The 22,898-nt window shown below is 45.1% G+C and overlaps 1 protein-coding gene and 1 long non-coding RNA gene across 2 annotated transcripts in view; both read left to right on the top strand.

Annotated features, from left to right (window-relative positions):
- The window catches only part of LOC308668492 (uncharacterized protein), a gene marked incomplete at its 3' end in the record, with an annotated part of 620,085 nt that overhangs the window by 554,406 nt on the left and 42,781 nt on the right, over positions 1-22,898 (top strand). The gene's annotated exons all lie outside the window — the stretch shown is intronic.
- LOC308660841 lies at positions 16,669-21,902 on the top strand. Its single transcript, XR_014024823.1, has 3 exons — positions 16,669-16,823; positions 17,366-17,430; positions 21,882-21,902. It is a non-coding gene; the product is annotated as an uncharacterized lncRNA (long non-coding RNA).

Genomic DNA, 22,898 nt, shown 5'->3' with positions numbered 1-22,898 from the left:
TGGACTAGAAGACCTCCAAGGTCCCTTCCAGATTTATTCTGATTGATTGATTGATTCCTTTGTAAATATAGCAGCCTTTCAGTCATCTTGTTCTCCCTTTTCATATTTCCCTGCAGGATTGAAAACATCAAGAAATTAGCTATGTTGCAGCAGGTTGGAAAGAAAGAGAGAAGCCAGCCAGGTCAGGGCAGATGAAACAAAGATAAGGAAAAAAATGAAATAAATACAACTTATGAACATTTTGGAAGGAGCACGAGCCAAGAGTGAAGAAGGTAGCCTAGGAAGAGAAAAAAAAATCAGCAGTCTGATAAAATAACATTATAAAGAAAAACAGATCAGTTTGTGAGCCAAGCTGAAGGTTAGAGGAAAAATAAGACTGGAAGGTATTAAAATCCTCCTCCTCTCCATATGTACTGGTCCACATTGTTTTACAAATTTCTGTAAAATAGAATCAGTAGTCAGTAAACTGCAAATGTATAAATAAGTCATCTCAAACTCTCGTTGATTTCTATGACTTCTGTATTATAGCAAACAGTACTTTGGTTTCACGTGCAACACTATCCTGGATTTACCCTGATGCATCAGGTTCTGATCTAACACCATTTGTCCCCCGTTGGTTTCCAGATCGTTTCCCAATGTGGTGTGGACAATATTTTTGGAACCAAATCTTGCTAGAGCAGGTTGAAGACACATTGAAACAATGACAAAGAGGATTAGAGTGCTAGCCAGCCATTTACTCTGGTGTAGGTAGCTATATGGGGAGATTGTTTTTATTTATATTTTCATAATTAGTCAGGTCATCCCAGTAGCACTAACATACCTGAAATATTTATAGGAAGTTAGAATAATATCTTGGTTCATTTATCACAGATTGATGGAAAATATTCATCCAAAATATTCATTAATTAAGCTGATAATATCAATGCCATCGACCTGAGTTTGTTGTTCATGGTGGTTATCTATTTATTTATTTAATCTATCAAATTTACATAAGGCTGCCTGACTCCATAGCAACAGACTCCACAAGAAAATGTGCTTTATTGATGGTAACAGAATCTTAAAAACTAGGCTGCATATTTTCTCCTTCTTTTCTCTTATACCCCAAGGAGTTAGGATGGAACCAGTTTGAGTTTCTTTTTAATACTTTCCTTTTTTCCCCAGGCTTAAATCTCCAATGTTTTCTCAGGGCTTTCTGTGTATAACTGGTGCCTTCAGCTGGTATAGAGAACCAGGAAGGCAGACTCAAAGCGAATATTTAAAAAAAATGTTGCAAAAATGAAGAGAACAGGAGCATCCTTTCAATCCTGAGAAGGTAGACAGTATTTAGAAGAGACTCAGGCTGACCGCCTCCTAAATCCCTGGATATATAAGACAGTGGAGGAGAGGCACAGTCCTATTTGAAAGATTAAGGCAGATCAGATCAGGAAATACATCCTACAGAGCAGAAACACAATTAATTGAGATAGACTATAATAACAGAAATGGGGACGCGTTGGCTCAGTGGGTTAGGACACTGAGCTTGTCGATCAGAAGGTCGGCAGTTTGGTGGGTTGAATCCCGAGTGCCGCGTAGCAGAGTGAGTGCCTGTTACTCGTCCCAGCTTCTGCCAACCTAGCAGTTCGAAAGCACGTAAAAAATGCAAGTAGAAAAATAGGGACCACTCCGGTGGGAAGGTAACAGTGTTCCGTGCGCCTTTGGCATCTAGTCATGCCGACCACATGACCATGGAGACGTCCTCGGACAAGCACTGGCTCTTCGGCTTTGAAACGGAGATGAGCACTGGCCCCTAGAGTTGGAAACGACTAGCACGCATGTGCGGGGGAACCTTTACCTTTATCTATAATAACAGAATCTTCCAAGTCTAATTCTGCTCCTCCTCACAACTGGTGTACAAGATGAGGAGGCTGCCACTTGTTCTTTCATCAGAGCTGCAAGTCCAGGAAAACCAAAATTCACACCAGTTCCAAATGGGGAAATGCTACTCCATCCAGGACAAGATGAAAAATCACTGTGATTAGGTAACCCAGCTACTCAGTCTTGCCAGGATGGAATCTGAGTTTGTTTCTCCACATCCAGACCTCACAACCTGCACACATGGGGACAAGACTTTGACAACAACAACATATTGATGATGCCTCATTCATGCCATCGGATGACCTCTACCAGTGACCTCATATAATGTTAAACAGGAGAGATGAGTATCTGGTACAGCTTCATCCCTTACATTGCTGGCAGATCTCATTGCTATAGTTTGCTTTCTACAGTTATCATTTCTTTTACAGCTAATGATTTTTTAAATGTAAATTATAAATATTGTATGGAAAATTAAAGCTTGGGAAAAAAGTAATAACAGGACATTGATTGTGTATAAGGATTGAAAGCAAACACAATTAAGATATGTATAAGCTAAAATTATTGATAAATGTAACAAAGATGGTTTTACTTAGTGGATAACAGTAAGAACTATACTAGTCTAATATGAGATAGTAGATATTAAGGGAAAAAGAGAGGAAATATCTGATGTTGTAACTCGAGATTTGTACTAAAGATTTATGTATGTTATTGAATTATTGATTAACCCAGTCACCACATTGTTTTTTAAATGATTAATTGTAACATTAGAAAACTAATAAAGTATTATATAAAAATAAATAAATAACATATAGAGAAGATAGGGAGCAACTTTGCTGTGTGTCTGCTTCTTTGGTGTAAAAAGAGTGCATCTATCTTTTTTTTGTGGGGAATTAACTTGTCTATTTCCTTCTCATATTAGTGAACAGATAGCAAAAGCAGTATGACTCTGTGCTGAAAGTAGTTTGTAAGCTGGTTATTATCCTTTGAAAAAGCAGAGAAGAAAAAACTAATTTAAGGTGCCATATAGAGGATATGTAAGAGATACACTATGAAATAACAAAGATCTTGTGTCAGGCTTTTTTAACAATGTATCTAATATCTTTTAAAAGCTGTCGAAGTTGTACTTTTGATGCTAATAAATCCTAAAGTTTAACTATGTGCCATGTGAATAGTTTCTTCCATTAGTGTGCTCTGGATCTTCCAACATTCTCTGCAGTGAAGCCTGTGAGTGGTAGAATTACTAGAATGTGACAAAAAAATTGTTTCCATCTACTTTGTCAAACCAGGTGTAATTTTTATGCAGATCTGGGTAGTAATCTGAATAGTTTTAAACTGGGAAAAGTAATTTAAGGATACATAATAGCTCTGAATGGTCCATATATAACAGAAGGGTTGGATACAAATATTTATGTAAAACTAAAATTGTATGTATTACTTCATGTATGCTTATTAATTACAGTGGTTTGGAAATATGACTGGGAAGGCATTGCTGCCATCATATCTCTTTTTTGGGCTTTCCACAGTGAGCCGAGGTGGCGCAGTGGTTAGAATGCAGTACTGCAGCTACTTCTGCTGACTGCCGGCTGCCAGCAGTTCAGCACTTTGAGTCTCACCAGCTCAAGGTTGACTCAGCCTTCCATCCCTCCGAGGTCGGTAAAATGAGGACCCAGATTGTTGGGGGCAATATGCTGGCTTTGTAAACTGCTTAGACAGGGCTGTAAAGCAATGTGAAGTTGTATATAACTCTAAGTGCTATTGCTATTGCTGTTTTCCTGGTCACTATAGGAACAAAATACTTTGGTCCTCCAGCACGGCTCTTACATTCTTGTGACGGCAGTTGCTGCTTTAGCAACTACAGATTACATGCTCTAATGGAGCTGTCAGTGTGCTGTCAAGACCTCCATGATCCCTATCTGACCAGGCTTTCTTCATCCATGAGACAGATCTCCTTTGGCACCGGAATGCCTTTGTCAGTCAGAGAAACCAGCAATTCATCTTGGACTCTTCTCTGGGAACAAATCTTTTTTTGAGGAGGGGGTTTATACAGAGTTCCCAAAGTTCATATCTGAACTTTTCCGAAGAACTCTGTGTTATGTATGCAGGCATCTGCATAGCAACAGCCCTCAGGGGGCGTTGGCCTGGACAGTTTCGGCGGGAAACCTAGGGCCAACCCCATTGGCTGTTAGCTTACCTGGCCAGGTATATAAGGAGGCCAGGTGGCCCTCATTCCTCAGTTCACTTCCCCTTCCAATAAAGAGCTGAACTCACACACCGGCTGGCGTCTCTCTTGCGTCGGACCCACTACACAATAGTGGCGACGAAGGTGGGATTGCTGCCGACCAAGAGCTGAAGTCACTGGGGAAACGCTCCGCGAGCTGAAGGGAAAGGCATTTTTCCTTCTTCCCCCCACGACCGCCAGCCGAACCGGCAACGCCAAGCGCCACATCCACGACCAACTGCCGCCATGGCTAGAGCCGGACAACCCCGCGAATTCGAGACCCGCCGCCCCAAAACCTGGACCCGTTACCTGGCTCACGTTGAACTGTACATGCGGTTCAATCAGATATCGGAGGACGGTGCAAAGGCGGCCGCCCTGCTCTGCCTTGGGGGACCAGCGCTGCTGGAAGTCGCCGTGAACCTGTTCCCCCAGGAGGCCATCAACACCGTCGCGTACCGAGACCTCGTGGCCAGGCTCAACGCACATTTCAGGCCCCGGCGCTCCAAGGTGGCCGCACGGTCACAATTCGAGAAAAGGGACCAGCGCCCCGACGAGACCGGCGCCGACTTAGTCGCCGCCCTACGGGAAGCTGCCGTCGCTTGCAGGTTCACAAATTTGGAGGAGCGACTACGGGACCGGCTGATTTGCGGCCTACGCGACAGGCGATTGCAGGAGCGCCTGTTCGAAAGAGAGGAGGTCTCTCTCCAGGAAGCCGAGGACGCCATCCTAGCCCACGAAGTGGCCTGCAGGGCCGTCCAAGCCTGCCAGGGAACCCGGCCCGGCAACCAGGCAACCAGCGTCCACCGGCAAGGGGCCACAGAGGAGGACGACCTGAGCATCGACCTCCTCCAGCGGAAGTCGACCCCCGACCAGCGAGCCAGACGCCCAGACAGGCCCAGGCCTCCCAGCAACACTGCCGTTCCCCAGAGGTGCGCAGGGTGTGGTGGGAACCACATGCGCAGCCTCTGCAAGTTCCGGTCCACCACGTGCCGGGCCTGCAAGAAAACAGGCCACATAGCCGCCGTCTGCCGTAGCCGCCGCCCCCGAGAGGAGATCCACGAGCTGCAGCCGGAGGAACCGCTGTTCGAAGGTACTGGGGCCCCCACCAAAACAAAAATTGGCTATGTCGAGAGCCGGCTGGCCATTCACCATACGGGTAGCCGCCGGCTGCTCAAACCCAAAATTAGATTAACAATCCGTTTGCAAGGTGTCCCTTGCAGCATGGAGCTTGGCTCCGGATCAGCGGTCTCGATTATTTCGGACGAGACCCTTAACCACATAATTAGCTGGAGCAAGCAACGGATTAAATTACGGCCTACTAAATTAACCCTGACCGATTTTCAGAATTCGCCGGTCAAGGTGAAGGGGGAGGCCACCATTTCAGTGGGGTTTAAGGGTCGCAAAGGGCACCTGGATGTTGTAGTGGTAGAGGGCCGCAGAGCCAGCCTGGTCGGGCTGGACTGGTTTGAGGCCCTGGGAATCTCAGTATCCGGGATCCATAGGATCCAGGGGGACTCCGTTGAGGCCGTTTGCTGGGAGTTCGCCGACGTCTTCGACGGGTCATTAGGCAAGTACACCGGGGCCCCCATTTCGTTCAAGCTTAACTCGAACGTCTCCCCCGTTAGGGTCCGGCCGCGGCGAGTCCCGTTTGCACTCAAACACAAAATCGAGCGCGAACTAGACAAGTTGGTGGCCCAGGGAATCTTAGAGCCTGTAGATGGAGGGGAGTGGGAAACCCCCATCGTGACCCCCCTCAAATCCAACGGGGAAATAAGGATCTGCGCCGACTATAAGTGCACGGTGAACCGCGCCCTAAACCCGCACGCTTACCCGGTTCCCGCGGTCAGCCACGTTCTCGCTTCCCTCCAAGGCGGCGCCATTTTTGCAAGGCTCGATCTTGCACAGGCGTACCAGCAACTCACGGTCACTAGGGAAACAGCTGACATCCAAACCATAGTAACCCATAGGGGGGCGTTCCGGGTGAACAGGCTGCAGTTTGGAGTCAGCGTTGCTCCCGGCATTTTCCAGGAGGTTATGGAAAAGACACTCAAGGGCATTCCAGGAGTCTGCCCCTATTTTGATGACATCCTGATCGCAGGAGCATCAGCAGAGGAACTGGCAGGGAGGCTTAGGGAAGTGCTGGCACGGCTGCGCACAGCTGGCCTCAAACTCAAAAAGGAAAAATGCAGCATAGGCGTTCCTTCCACAGAATTTTTGGGGTTCAGAGTAGACGCCAGGGGAATCCACCCCACAGAATCCAAGGTGAGGGCCATCAAACTAGCACCCACACCCAAGAACAAAGCAGAGCTTCAGGCATTCCTGGGTCTGCTGAATTTCTACCATACATTCCTCCCACACAAGGCAGCCATCGCTGAACCGCTCCACAGGCTGCTAGACAAACAGGCAACATGGGCCTGGACGGCCACCCATGATCAGAGCTTCAAGGCCCTGAAGGCATTGCTGTCGGACAAGTCCACAGTAACCCATTTCATCGAGTCCAAGCCCATTTGTATTGCCTGCGATGCATCCCCTTATGGTGTGGGCGCTGTCCTAAGCCACCTTGAGCCCAACGGGGCACAAGTCCCCATAGCATACTATTCTAGGACACTGTCTGGAGCAGAAAGAAACTACGCCCAAATAGACAAAGAAGCCCTGGCAATCGTGGCAGGAATCAAGAAATTCCACGATTACTTATATGGCAGGGAGTTCACTGTCTTCACGGACCACAAACCACTCCTGGGCCTGTTCACCACAGACAGGCAAACCCCCCAGATTCTGTCCCCCAGGATGCTCCGGTGGTCTATCTTCCTTGCAGCATACAATTGCAAGCTGGTACACAAGCCAGGGAAGGAGATGGGCCATGCAGACGGTCTAAGTAGGCTCCCCCTAGACACACACGACCCAGACCCAGCACCAGCCACACAGATCCTAGCCCTGCAGGAACTACCCGAGTGCCCAGTTCTTGCCAAGGACATTGCCAGCCACACAGCCACAGACAACATCATGGGCAGGGTGCACTCATGGGTTTGCACAGGGTGGCAGGACAAATCCCCGGGACCAGAGTTTCAGGCCTATTTCATTAGACGTGATGAAATCTCCACACACAAAGGGTGCCTCCTTTGGGGTAGCAGGGTCATCATTCCACCCGCACTACGCGCCAGGGTATTGGACTCCTTACACGAAGGGCACCCGGGGGTGGTCAGGATGAAGGCACTGGCTAGGAGCTACCTCTGGTGGCCCGGGTTGGACAAGGAGGTTGAGGATCGGGTCAAGGCCTGTTATACGTGCCAGAGATCCAGGCCAGAAGTGCCACATGCACCAGTACACCGGTGGGAGGCCACACACACGCCATGGTCCCGCATTCACATTGACTATGCGGGGCCATTCCAGGGTCAACTATTTTTAGTAGTGGTGGACAGTCACTCCAAGTGGTTAGAGGTAGTCCCTGTCCCCAACATGACCTCGGGGAGGACAATCCAGGTGCTCAGAGCTCTCTTTGCCACACACGGCCTCCCCAACGTAATTGTGTCTGATAATGGGCCTCAGTTTACTGCTGCTGATTTCCAGGCGTTCTTGAAGGCGAACTGGATTAGGCACGTCACCTCTGCGCCTTTCCATCCATCTACCAATGGGCAGGCCGAACGGATGGTAAGGACGACCAAAGACGCACTCCAGCGCATCATCAGCGGGGACTGGCACCACAGACTGGCCAAATTTTTACTAGCCCAACACACAACACCATGCGTGGCTACCGGCAAGAGCCCAGCAGAACTGCGATGGGGACGGCGCCTCATCACCAAGCTGGACCGCCTACACCCAGACCGGGTAGCAGCCGAAACCGGTAGGGCAACATCACCATCATCACCATCATCACCATCACCACCAGCATCACTACCATCACCATTGCCATCATCATCCACACACAGGGTCCTCAACCTGGGGGACCTGGTCTGGGCAGGGAACTATGGGGCTGGACATCCTTGGGTTCCGGGGACAGTGGTCGGGAAAACAGGACCCCTTTCGTACATTGTAGGGGTGGAGGGGGACAGACGCATAAGGCGACACATCGATCAGCTCAGAGGAAGAGTCCCTGAGCACGTCACACACGCCCCTGAGCGCGTCACACACGTCCCTGAACTCAACGCACACGATCAACAGGAGGACCACACTCCAGGAGGGGTCAACCCAGCTGTGGACGTCACAGGGCAGGGACCAGAGGAGGAGGACTTCCTGATGCCGGCTCCTTGCAGCCCTGCACGAAGGCCTCAGGAACCCACGGTCCAAGCCCAGGGGCCAAGCACACCCAGACGATCCACCCGTCCACACAGGACACCAGCCTACCTGTCGGACTATGTGTGCAAGTGATCCTCACACAAGGACACCACTGTTTTTTTATATATATATACTCATAGTTATAGTAGTTGCATGTTGTTGTTGTTATGTGGGTCTTCTCTAAGGGGGGAGGGGTGTTATGTATGCAGGCATCTGCATAGCAACAGCCCTCAGGGGGCGTTGGCCTGGACAGTTTCGGCGGGAAACCTAGGGCCAACCCCATTGGCTGTTAGCTTACCTGGCCAGGTATATAAGGAGGCCAGGTAGCCCTCATTCCTCAGTTCACTTCCCCTTCCAATAAAGAGCTGAACTCACACACCGGCTGGCGTCTCTCTTGCGTCGGACCCACTACACCCACTACACAATACTCTGGGCTCTAACAGCCCCAAAGCAGGCAGAGAAAGTGAAGAAATATTGATCCAGACTAGGCTGAATTTCAGGTCTTAACTAAATAATTCATAGCCAGTTCTGTGATCAATGCAGGATCATTTTAAGTGTCCTTCTCCCAGCAGCATCTGTGGAATTGTAAGTGTACAAGTATGCAAGAGTCTTGTAGTATTTCTTGGGGAAAAAAAGGACTCTCCACTTTTTTACTCCATTTCCTGCACTTAGGAAGATTCTGGCAAAAGGATAGGAACATCAAGGAGGATCAAAGACTTTTCTTTATTATGATTGTTCAAGATCTAGCTAGTAAGCAGTACTCTCAATAATGTGCTGACTTGTAGACCACCATTAACCCAGCCATATTATCTTCCTATAAGCATTGTTTTATACTTTAACTCTTTTCTTTCTTGGTTAAAATCCCAAGGCAGAAGCCAAATGCTATTTCTTATCAATGGGGTATGTGCTTGTTTGTATGTGTATACAGTACACATATACACATATATGTACACATACCCATATGAGGGACAGCGATTTTCAGTTGGGCCTGTTTTCCCCCCCCACTATATAATTACAATGTATTATAGGAGAAGCAAGTCTTTTTACATATGATTTTCAGCATAGAATTTTGTATTGGATACAGTTTCTTTCCTGAATTTGAGAACAGACAGTTAAAAAAGCAAGAGTGCAATGATTTGGCTCTGCTTCAATGGCTGGGACATAGAATGATTTTCTCAATTCCAAAGGAAATTGTAATACAATCCTGAAATTAGTGAATGGCTTTCATTGACTCTGCTGAGATTTGATCCAACAAGTCATAATACTTATTCCAAGATTTGCAAATGGCAAATCTTGGAAGAAATATTATGACTTGTTGGATCAATTCTTAGCAGAGTCAACAAAAGCCATCCACTAGTTTTAGGATTTTATTGGTTTGATGATACTGGGAAAATGGAATATGACCAGACATAGACTGTCATCGATAGCTAGCCTTCCAAGTACTTCAAAATTGAAGATTTGCCACTTGCAAATCTTCAGTTGTGAAATACTTGGAAGGCTAGTTATTGATGCCAGTCTATGTCTGGTCATGTTCCATTTTCTCAGTATCATCAAATGTACTTTTATCAATTTGGTCAGAGGTATAAGCTTTGCTTATTTATTAAAATGTCACCAAAATGCATACCTACATAGAAATGATAGCAACTGGATCGTGTATCTGTTTGAGTAAACTTCCTAATATCAAAAATAAAACATACTTTTGCTTATACTAGTCCCAATGGTAGTGATAGACCAGTTTTACAAATATTTCCAAAAAATCTGATATTTTTTTCTTTCATTCTTATGCTATTTTCATAATAAAAAAGTCTCTATTAATGGTGGTGATGTAGGGAAAAACATAAGCAATGTTATCTATAAAATGCAAGAAGGACATTTTTTAAAGAAATTATGCAAACTAGATCAAAACGTAATTAAATTACAGGTTCCAAACAACAAACAAAAAAACTGGCATATGAAATGCCTTTTTAAATAGAACTTTTTGCTGCTCGCTAGAGGCCATCAACAAATAAACTGATAAATCTTTCTCAGCAAGGAATCCAATTGAAGCTGATGAAAAAGTCTTATTAAGTTCCCATGAAATGTTCATCAAGTTATAATATTAATCTCTATCATGCGTGTCCATAGGTTTATATATTCAAGGTGCTGGTGATGATCTATAAAGCCCTTAATGGCTCGGGTCCGGGTTATCTGAGGGAACACCTGCTGCCGGCATCAAGCTCCCTTCGTCCGGTGCGCTCCCACAGGGAGGGCCTTCTCAGGATACCGCCGGTTAAGGAATGCCGGTGGGTTATTCCCAGGGGAAGGGCACTCTCTGTGGGCGCATCTGCCCTTTGGAATGATTTACCTGCGGAACTCCGGACTGCCCCCGATCTGCGTTCATTTCGCCGGGACCTGAAAACCTGGCTTTTCGATCTATCTGGCCTGGACTGAAGGGGTTTTAGCTTTTTAAACATTGTTTTAATTGTTGGGCTTAATTAATTTAATTTATTTTAATTTATATTATCTTTTATATTGTATTTTATGCTACCCTGTAAACCGCCCTGAGTCCTTCGGGAATAGGGCGGTATAGAAATTTAATTAAATAAATAAAATAAATAAATAAAATATATATAATCCTCACATAGTTTGGCTTCAGTAATCTAAATGGAGTAGTCTGAATGGAGACAGGTAATAATAGCTTCAAAGTATTAATTATTAGTTAGCCAGCCTCCTTTTTTAAAAAAATAGGGCCATCCGTGCTACGCCATCTATGTTGGGCCAAGTCAGTGGTGGGATTCAGCCAGTTTGCAGCACTTGGGCAGAACCGGTAGCTAATTTTTTAATGCCCAGGCCCAGAATGGACTTCCAGAAGCGGCATCCACATAGACAACCGGTTGCTCACATATTTGAATCCCACCACTGGGCCAAATGTAATATAAACTATCTCCTACATTTCTCTTAAACTAATTTGAGTCAAGTCATGACTCAAAACAATCTGAATCAAGTCACAGGGCACATACATACCCACTTAGAAATCTGGAGATGTTCATTCCAGATGTTGAGATTAGTAGCTAGAATAGTGAATGTTCGCATGCGTGCAGAAAAACAACAACAACCCAAATGAGAGAATGTATAATTTGTAGAGAGGTTTTAAGTCTTGAAGAAGGCATTTACATGAAACTGCTCTGAAAAGTGAAGTGCCTGTTTCATATTGTTCTACCTCCCTTCTCTGGCACATTCAGAAACTGGAAGTGATAAACTCTAGCATTATCTTCATTGCCCAAAATACCGCTATGCATTTTGAATAGAATAGAATAGAATAGAATAGAATAGAATAGAATAGAATAGAATAGAATAGAATAGAATAGAATAGAATAGAATAGAATAGAATAGAATAGTTGGAAGGGACCTTGGAGGTCTTCTAGACCAACTGCCTGCTCAGGCAGGAAACCGTATACCTTTTCAGACAAATGGTTGTCCAGTCTCTTCTTAAAAACTTCCAGTGTTGGAGCATTCACAGCTTCTGGAGGCAGGTTGTTCCACTGATTAATTGTTCTAACTGTCAGGAAATTTGTCCTTAGTTTTAGATTGCTCCTCTCCTTGATTAGTTTCTATCCATTTTTTTCAGAAATACTTTTAGAACATAAAAATGATAGTAAATCCAACTCATTGCGTTGTATGGAACCATGTTCATCTAGTCCAGGGGTGTGGAACTATGGTCCTTTTATGATCTGTGGACTTCAACTCCCAGAAATCCTGAATCAGCGAGAATTCTGTGAATTGAAGTCCACAAGTCATAAAGGAGCCATAGTTCTCCCTCTCTAATCTAGCTAGTAAAAGAATAAAGATAAGCAGAAGTAGGAAGGAGACTACTGTGGGCTGAATGGTCTAGATGTTTTGGCTGATTCCATGTAGCCGCCTTTTTGTAAATGGGCAAGCTACCCCAGAAGAGCACCTTGAGCATGTTCTGGAAATTTCAAATATGTCCATCAAACCAAACAGATTATAACAGATTGGGACTCCCTGGTGTATGAGATATAAATTAAAAGGCACTTTAACAGAGCAAAATCAATCTAATGAAGCTATCTTATGAGACTAAGTAATAGCAGCAGAGGTCATCCCCGACAACATTTCAGTTGGATTGTCAGCTTTTGCTTAGATTTCTTAATTGTTGCCTTTAAATTCTTCAGGCTCCAGTGGATAAATCATTGACCTGAATTTGTACTTATTTTTAGAAAGGTATAGAGTTTTCTACTGTTGTTAATTCTTATACTGTATATAATCATTATCTAGACCTTGGCAATAAGCTTTGTATGTCTCTTTAGAATCTTAAGAAAAAATGTGACAAGAATTAAATCTTCCTGCAAGCAATGGGGACTGTTTTTTCCTATTTCTTCCAAAGATATATATAGTAAAAATATCACTACTATACAATGAGTGTCTATTGAATCCATTTGGGGGAAAAAAGAAAGGAAATAAATGCATGTCTATTGATCTTTCCTTTGAAAAGGAATAAATAACTTTTTATGAAAAAGTTTGTACGTCAAAATCTTAAACCAATTGAACTTATACTCCCAAAGGTGAATTCCAAAATGCAGCTGGACTTCCCTTTTCCCTTGAAAAACAACAGTTAATGCTGAGGCTATGGGTAGATGCTAAATTCCACTTGTTTCTCACTTGTTTCAGCAGTTTTTGCTTGTAATTTTAAAATAATCTTTTTCTGTCCAAGAGAAGAGGGAATTGGGGGACTGTCTCTATGCCTTGATGCCAAAATCCAGGTTTTATCATTTGGATGTCTGTCCAGACTCAGTTTGCCTATCTAGAAATGTGATTTGGTCAGGAGGGTACCTTAAAACAGCAAGGTTCCATCTACATGACGTTAAAATCCTAGAGGAAGATCGGAATATAAATGTAAACGTAAAATATAAATAATTACCTTGACTGAAGTTCAGCACTCTTCTTCTATTTGGGTTGGTAATCCTCTTCCACCAAGTACTCAGCTTTGAGAGGGATACACACGGAGTGGTGAGAAAGGAAGTATCCAGTGCCCAATCTTATCTCAGAGAAGGGTATGTAGGGCATTGAAAGGGATAATCAGCACCTTGAATTGCACCTGGAAGCAAATCAATAACCAGCGAAGGTCCCACAAAAGAGATGACAGGCACAAGCCTCTATCTGCACAGAGCTACATGGGCCACTGCATAGAGAGTGCATTACAATCGTCCAAATGGGAGGTGATTAGGGCACAGGTGACTGGTAGCACAATGTTTTAGGAATAAGTGTAACTAGGGCATAACTCTAAATTGCACAAAGGCTCCCCTGGCCACAACTGCCACTTGGTTTTCAAGCAGGACTTGTGAGTCCATAAAACCCCTCAGATTATTCACTTGGTCTGAAGCAGGGCAATCCTATCCATGACCAAAAATGGTAATTCTCTAAGAACCATTCTTTTCTTCCCTTCTCCAATTTGTCATTGTCATGCCATTGTCTTGCTTTCTTTTTTACAAGGTAAGAAACGGGGCTTGAGCAAAGGGTGGGAACTAATATTGTAGTGTGGGAGGACACCCCCCCCAGAGAAAGAAATATTTTGGGAATATTTAAAAGGCAAAATATTTTATTTCTCTAAAGGATCTTAAAGGCAGAAACCACCCCCCCGCACGAGTCTCTCTGCCCCCAAACAGAAACCACGTCTGCAGAAATGCAGATGTGATAATCTTGTCAGAAAGATTGGAACCAGGAAGATTGGAGCTGATGGGATTAGAAAAACAAAGATCCCTAGAATCAACAATCCCTCACACCAAAAAAATCCAACACAGGACATAGTCATCACCCACAGCCCCAGGGAAGCAGGATATGACCCATGGGACATAATAGGATTACCCCACCACCATCAGAATACCAGAAAGGCACACTTGGACTCAGTTCAAAGTTCATGCCACAGGAACAACTCCAAACAAAAATTCAAGAAGGTATAAACACCCACCACTCCCAGTAACATGTAGTCAGCTTTCCCAGAGACATGCTTCTGTCTGGCTCTGCTCTTCAATAAACTACAACCTTCTTTCTAAAGCAGTCTCCATTTTGTTTATTTCCAGTTTGGACTGGACCCTGATGAATATTTTTTCTTTCAACGGTAGTAATATATTATTCAGCATCAAACTAGAGGGGATAATATGTGTATAAATGTGTTTTTATGCACTTTTTAAATGCTTTGATTGTTTTGTGTGTTTTTTTCTGTTTTGTCTTCTTGAATTTTTTTTTCAGTTTTGTATTTTTTATTTTAACTTTGTCTTGAATTAGAAGAAGTGCAGCTTGGTAAGTGGTATAATTTCATTTTATTCTAATTTATAAAATAAAATGGTACAGATGCCTTGATCTGCACCGATAGCAGTGTAACCTGTCTTGTTGGTGAATAAGAATTGCCCTTCTCCATGGGGCATGTATCTTCCCCTCTGAATTCACAATTCCTAACAGCTGTTAAAAGGTTGCCATAACAGATTGGTAGCAGTGACTCACAAAAGATATTCCTGCAGAAGATACAATGTGGACATTGTAATACCAGCTGTCATTTCATCTCTATTTTTCTGTTCTGAAGGCAAGAATCAAAGAGAATTCCATGAAAGCACTTTGCCATTTGTGCCAATGGATATTTGCCAAGGAACATTGTTCATGCATTAGGTGCAAGCTATGAGATCAAGATTTCTGGCCAAGAATGAGGAGAAGGCATCAGTTTTCTTGCTTAGCAAGCTTCCACTCAAATGGTATGCCATTCTTAATTAAGACTGAGATAGTTCTTTTAAGGGGAAGCATTTTAATGTTTTATGTGGCAGCATTTGTAACAAGTCCAGAACACTTAAGATACCTCAAAGGGGTTCAGATGATTGTCTTCTCTTTTTCCAGTAAGAATTTGAAGTATTTCCTTGGGAATATGTTTTATTTCTTATTGCTGTAACAATCTTAAAATAGGGCAGGGCACACAAATTATTATACTGTAGTTCTGGGCCATAATTTACCTTCCCATCCTATTGCCAATGGTAAATTTTTTATGGAGCTGGTGGTGTGAGAGTTTTAAGAGGCGTCTTTTTTCCCCCACAGAAGCCTTACACTTCTAAACTGACCCCTTAAAAACCTCTGTTGCACTTCACTTTTTGGCACCATAGTCTAGAGGTGCTTCAAGAAGCACAAATTCAGTGTTTGGTAGCCACATTTATTTGGAAGCTTATGAAGTGATCTCTATTATGGAAGTGATACTATTAGAAACAGCAATAGCAGGTAGACTTATAAACTGCCCCATAGTGCTTTACAGCCCTCTCTAAGTGGTTTACAGAGTCAGCATATGGCCCCCAACAATCTGGGCCCTTGTTTTATTGACTTCAGCAGGATGGAAGACTGAGTCAACATTGAGTCGGGAAAATCAAACTGCTGGCAGTTGGCAGAATTAGTCTGCAATACTGCATTCTAACCACTATGCCACCACAGCACTTAACTTCATCAATGTATTTTATTCAATCCAATTGTCTCCTCTGAGTCACTCTTCCACTGTGCCCAGTATCCACCTTGCTGTAAATGTTAGCTTCTGATTTTTTTACACACACACAAACACAAACACACACACACACACACACACACACACACACAGAGAGAGAGAGAGAGAGAGAGAGAGAGAGAGAGAGAGAGAGAGAGAGAGAGAGAGAGAGAGAGAGAGAGAGAGAGAGAGTAGGCAGCTTGACAAAATGTCTGACTGTTAGGATAGAGCAGTGGTTAGAATGCAGCTTGAAAGATATATTTCAGCTTGCACAGGAGAATTAGTGAAATATCTGTTTGTGATTTTTTAAAACAACTACACCATTTATTAGACTCATATAGTTGCTGTGTGGAGACTTCTGCTTTATCAGATCCAGGTTCCCTGATTTATTGTAAAATGATAAGCACTCAGCCATGACACTTATATACTTTTCAGTCCCAGACATTTTATTTGGAAGAATGAACATTCTAAAATTATCTAATGATTAGATGAAGTATTAAAACAGAAAGAGAGAAAAGTACAATGGATCCCAAGAGCATGCCATCTAAATCAATTCATGAAATAATTCAATGTTTGCTTTTTCCTCCATTTCAGATGTTTTGCCGGATAAATGGCATTGGATACCAACCTGGAGACAGTAACAACAATTAAAAAAACACTTTTCAATATTAGAGATATATCTACACTGCCAGGTTGTCCTGTCATGGGTGTGGACCACCAGCCACTACTGGAGAATAGAATGTGACCTCTCTTTGTGTTTCCTGTTCTCCATTAAAAGTAGTACTTTCCAGTTTCTACCAACTCAAGCATTATTGTCCATTTTGCCTGATGTGCTTTATCCCAAAGCTGTTTTTTCAAGAGCAACTGGACTTTCTTGTTTTTCTTTGAAGATGTTTCGCTTCTCATCCAAGAAGCTTCTTCAGCTCTGACTGGATGGTGGGGAATGGCAGGATTTATACATCTTGCAGACAGCTGGTAATTTGCATTCTTTTAGACAGTTGTTGAGGCCATTTGGAGGTTTGTCTGTGTCGTCAAGGTTGTCTGAGTGGTGCAAATGGGTGTGGAGCCTTCTTGGAACTGCTGAAAGGACTGTGTTCCTCACCCATTTGCACTACATTGCTATCATGTCACCCCTAGCTCTTCTTTTCCTTAAATTAGATGTACCAAGTTCCAGCAACCATTGTTTTATATGATTTAGCCTCCAACCCCCTAATCATCTTTGTTGCTCTTCTCTGCACTCTTTCTATAATCTCAACTTCTTTTTTACATTGTGGTGACCAAAACTGGATGCAGTATTCCAAGTATGACCTTACCAAAGCATTATAAAGTGGTATTAACACTTCACATGATCTTGATTCTGTCTCTCTGTTATTGCAGCCTAGAACTGTGTTGGCCTTTTTGGCAGCTGCAGCACACCGCTGGCTCATATTTAAGTGATTGTCCACTAGGGCTTCATGCTTTACTCAAGAAGCAGGCGAGACAGCAAGTTAACAGTTTAACTTTTTATTCGGAACCAGGCAAAGAACAAGGGAACAAGACATCTATTTATACTGACAGCTGCCGGCGGCTTGACCAATCAGGGGTGAGTCTGTTCCCGCGCCGTAGTCTCCGCCAATCGGAGCCGTCCGGTTTTGACAGCTCGGAGCTGTCATCTGTAGCGCGTGTTGAACTGTCAATTGTTGGCGCTTGCGCGGTTTTGCCCGGCAGCTTTTGACAGCTGTCAAAAGCTGCCGCGGTTTTACCTCAGCCCTTGTAACTTCTGTTTAACTCAATATAATAACAATTAGTAAATACACAACACCCCTTCCCCCTCCCTCTGATTGAGTTGAATTTACCCCAACTGTTTCTTTTTTGGGTTTCCCCATTCGTAGTCTTTCAGGTATGTGGGAGGTTTCTTTAATCTCTCGGAGCGCCGGGGGGTAGTCTCGGTAGTATGTTCTGGTTCTTTTGGCGCTTCTTGGGTTGGCTCCGGGGGTGGGGGGTTTGGCTCTGCTGGATCTGCGTTGATTGGAGTGGGGTGTTGAAATGGTATGTTCCGGTCAGGGGAGTCTTGACGTGCCAGTCTTTGCGCCGGTGCTTCTGTCGGTATTTCGTCGTCCCCCCTACCCCCTATGTTTTGAGGACTGCGTTGGCGTAGTTGGTCTATGTGTCAGCGGATATGTATATTTTGTCCAATGTCAATGATGTATGACAAGGGGCCTGTTTGTTCGATGACCACCCCTTGTGTCCATTTGTTCCCTCCCCCATAGTTTCTAGCCCAGACAGCTTGCCCAGTGTTGAGAGTTCTATGATGGAGGGGTAGTTCTGGGTCTGGAGGGGATCTGTCTGGGTGGAGACGGTCCAGTCTGGTGGTCAATCTTTTGCCCCAGCGAAGCTCTGCTGGGGACTTTCCGGTAGTTGTGCAAGGCGTGGTGTGTTGGGAGAGAAGAAATTGTGCCAGTCTTTGGTGCCAGTTGCCGGAGATGATCTTGCGCAGTGCCTCCTTGGTTGATTTTACCATCACCTCTGCCAAGCCGTTCGACGATGGGTGAAAGGGAGCCGAGGTGGTGTGCCTAATAGAGTTCGCCGTTGTGAAACTCTGGAATTCGTAGGAGGTAAATTGGGGGCCGTTATCGGAAACTATAACATCAGGGAGGCCATGCGTGGCGAATAATCCCCTTAAAACTTGTATAGTGGCCGAGGAAGTTGTATTGGCTACTGGCGCCACTTCTAGCCATTTTGAAAAGCTGTCTACGACAATTAGGAATGATTGTCCCTGGAACGGACCTGCATAATCTATATGAATGCGAGACCAAGGTGACTTTGTCGTTTCCCATCTATGTATGGACGCCTGTGGCTGGGCTGCTCTAACTAGCTGGCAGGAATAGCAGCCAGCTACGTGTGCCTCAATGTGTTTGTCTATACCCGGCCACCAAACATAGCTCCTGGCCAGAGCCTTCATTTTGACGGTGCCCGGGTGCCCTTCGTGGAGGCTCTCTAGTACTTTAAGTCTGTGTTTGTCAGGGATGATTACTCTGCTGCCCCATAAGAGACATCCCTGATGGGTGGATAATTCCTTTTGTTTTAAGAAGTAAGGTTGGAATTGTGGTTCCTGGGGTGAATATTGCCAGCCCGTTGTGACATATCCTAGGACTCTGCCTAGGATTTTGTCTGCCGCGGTAGCTGCGGAGATATCTTTGACAGATAAGGGGCATTCTGGCAGCTCAGCGATAGCCAGTATTCTTCCAGCTGGTGCTGGGTCTGGGTCAACAATTGTTTGCGGCAGTCTGCTCAGGCCGTCTGCATGGCCCATGGTTTTCCCTGGTCTGTATTCTAGTTTGTACGAATAGGCTGATAGAAATGTAGACCATCTCAGGATGCGGGGAGATAATATTTGTGGCGTTAGCCTGTTTACTGTAAAGAGTCCTAACAGGGGTTTATGATCAGTATAAATAGTAAATGGTCGGCCATACAGGTAATCATGAAATTTTTTTACGCTGGCCACTATAGCTAGAGCCTCTTTATCGATTTGAGCGTAATTCCGCTCAGGTTTTGACAGCGTTCTCGAATAGAACGCTACAGGGGTCTGTATTCCTTCTTTAGTTAAATGGCTTAGGACCGCTCCGATGCCGTACGGGGAGGCATCGCAGGCGAGACATAAGGGCAGCTGATCGTTAAACAGGGCTACCGTTGTGCTGCTGGAGAGTAAGTTTTTTAGGAGGTTAAAACTTTTATCATGCTCAGGGGTCCACGTCCAGGGTTTGCCCTTGTCTAATAATCTATGTAAGGGTTCTGCAATGGAGGCTTTATGCGGTAGGAAGGTGTGGTAAAAGTTGACTAACCCTAAGAAAGCCTGAAGTTCTTGTTTGTTTTTGGGGGTCGGTGCTGTTTTGATAGCTTTAATTTTTGTGTCCGTGGGGTGAATTCCCTTAGCGTCTATTTTAAAACCTAAGAACTCTGTTGAGGGCACCCCGATGGAGCATTTGTCTCTTTTTAATTTGAGACCGGCCTTCCTGAACCTTAGGAGTACCTTAGTTAGTTTGTCAGCCAGGTCATTTTCTGATTCCCCTGCAATTAGGACGTCGTCAAAATATGGGCAGACCCCGGGAATTCCCTTAAGTGTTTTCTCCATGATTTCCTGGAAGATTCCCGGGGCTGCAGAGATGCCGAATTGAAGGCGGTTAATTTTGAATGCTCCCTTGTGGGTGACTATTGTTTGAGCCAAAGCGGTGTCAGGGGTGACAGGCAACTGTAAATACGCCTGCGCCAAGTCTAACTTGGCAAATATGGCGCCTGACTAATGGCCGCGAGGATGTCTTTGACAGCCGGGACCGGGTAGGCATGTGCGTTTAAAGCGAGGTTGAGGGTCGCTTTATAATCGGCACATAATCTAATTTGGCCGTTTGGTTTAACTGGGGTCACTATGGGTGTCTCCCACTCGGCCCCTTCTACCGGTTCGAGGACCCCTAAGTTTGTTAATCTGTCAAGCTCCGCTTCTATTTTTTCCCTCAAGGCGAAGGGAACCCTTCTGGCCTTGATTCTGACAGGCATCACATTTGGGTTCAGTTTAAGTGATACGGGCGGTCCCGTGTATTTCCCTAGTGAGCTGTCAAAAACGTCCGCGAATTGACAGCAGACGGATTCCAATTTTGACAGCTGAATGGCGTTGACACCTGTCAACGCTATTCCTAGTGCCTCAAACCAGTCTAATCCTAGCAGGCTTATTCTGTTTTCTTGGGTCACCAAAATAGGAAGGGATCCTTTAAATTTTTTGAACTCTACGGGGACGGAAGCTTTTCCCCGGATTTTAATGGGCGTTTTCTGGAAGTCGGCTAGGCGGAGTTTGGTGGGTCTAAGGGCGGGCCTTTTCCTACTTCGGTTACAAATGTCCCTGTACGTTTGCCATGAGATTAGTGAGACGGAGGACCCAGAGTCCACCTCCATCTCACAGGGAATTCCTTGAATCCGGACGTCCACCTTGATTTTGGGCTTAAGAATGCTGTGGACTGTATGTTTCTCCGCCCTCCCCCTTACATTAGACACTGGGGTTCTGGGGCTGTGCCTAGCTCTGAGTGTATATGGGGCCATACCTTCGGCTGTCACCTCCAGGTCGTGCAGGTTTTCCCGGCTCCGGCTGCGGCACACGGCTTTGAGGTGGCCTGTCTTCCCGCACCCGTGGCATTTGGCACTGCGGAACCGGCACGTTGCCCTAGGGTGGCTTCCGCCGCAACTGGCACACTTCGCCCTGTTTGTCGGGAAGTTGGGCCCCCTCTGATTGTTGGCAGGGCCCCCCTTGTAGTTGCGTTGCATCCTCAGTTTCTCGAACCGCCGTTGCACCGCGTCTATATCTGTGGGGCCGTCGTCGTCCTCAGACCCGCTGAACCTGCCGTCTTCCTGGTGCACGGACCCCCGTGGTCCGCTGTCCGGTACCCGTCGGTCGTCTCCGTGGCAGTCTTCGTATGCGATGACTTCCCTAGCCACATCGGTCATTGTCATTTCAGGCTTGGCGATCAGCTTCTTCCTCAGCCGTTCGTCCTTGAGCCCTATGACAATCTGGTCCCGGATTCGGTCTTCCAAATCCGGGAACCGGCACCGACGTGCGGCATGTCTGACCCTGGTTATGAAGTCATTTGCTGGCTCGTCAGGAAGCTGGAGTTTCCGAGCGAAGTTCACTCTCCAGTAGAGTTCTGACTTGAGGGGCATGAAGTATTTACTCAGCCCCTCAGTGAGGTCTGCATAGGAGATGGTGGCGACCGGCTCCGGGGTGAAGATCCCCACAGCGGCATCATAAACGGCGGGGCCGCTGAGCCAGAGGAGGGCGGCCGCCTTGGCCCGGTCATCCGTGATCTTCTTGACTACCAGGTACCCTTCTACCTGGCCCAGATGCGATTCCCAGCCTTCTGGGTGGCGGGTATCGAATTCTCGAATGTGGCCGTGGTTCGTCATGCTGTCTGTAATTGAGGTGCCGCTGCTTGCGTTGAATGGAAGTTTGACTTCCAGTGACTTCAGCAAGTGACCAGCTCGGCTAAGGGAAAAAATCTCTTCTCCCCTTAGGTAGTGACTTCAGCTAAGCAAGCAGCATCCCATCCTCGTCGCCAGTGCTTTACTCAAGAAGCAGGCGAGACAGCAAGTTAACAGTTTAACTTTTTATTCGGAACCAGGCAAAGAACAAGGGAACAAGACATCTATTTATACTGACAGCTGCCGGCGGCTTGACCAATCAGGGGTGAGTCTGTTCCCGCGCCGTAGTCTCCGCCAATCGGAGCCGTCCGGTTTTGACAGCTCGGAGCTGTCATCTGTAGCGCGTGTTGAACTGTCAATTGTTGGCGCTTGCGCGGTTTTGCCCGGCAGCTTTTGACAGCTGTCAAAAGCTGCCGCGGTTTTACCTCAGCCCTTGTAACTTCTGTTTAACTCAATATAATAACAATTAGTAAATACACAACACCTCAAGATTCCTCTCACAGTTACTACCTGTGCATTTGATTTTTCTTGCCTAAATGTAGAACCTTACTTTTTTCATTTTATTAATTAGCGCTGAATGTTCAAGTCATTTGCCTAAAATGCAAAAGGAGACTACTTTGAAACTAACAGAAAAACATTTATTTGCTTTTTTTTTTTACTACTTTTCTGTCTCTGAGCTCCCCTTATCTCAACTGGTCTTCCCCCCCCTTTTAATAAGTACACAAGTGCACTGCTAAAATGTTAGAACTGTATCTTTTTTTTTTAACCGAACTCCCAAATAGCTTACTATTTGGGCAGTTTGGGAGTGAAATACCTCTAACTTAAAGGACAGAAGTAAATATGAAATGTGTTCCATATAATCCATACGAGAGAGTGAGAAAGTGTGTGAGAGAATAGGAAGAGGAAGAGGAGGAGGAGGAGGGGTAGTTTGTGGAAAGAGAAATAATGATAAAAAAAATTAGGAGGTTTGACCAGGTGATGTTCTACATTTCAGGTAACTTTTTTAAGTATTAAACTACTAAAAAAATTCTCATAATAATATGGGCAACAGACAATATTGATACACATTTGAAAAAAATGCAAATAAGTTTTTAATAATTTTTTTAGCTG

Source organism: Vipera berus (assembly GCF_964194415.1).
Source record: "Vipera berus genome assembly, chromosome: 1".
Classification (NCBI taxonomy): Eukaryota; Metazoa; Chordata; class Lepidosauria; order Squamata; family Viperidae; genus Vipera; species Vipera berus.
Note: the sequence above shows the minus strand (reverse complement) of the source record. Positions and strands in the feature narration are given on the sequence as shown.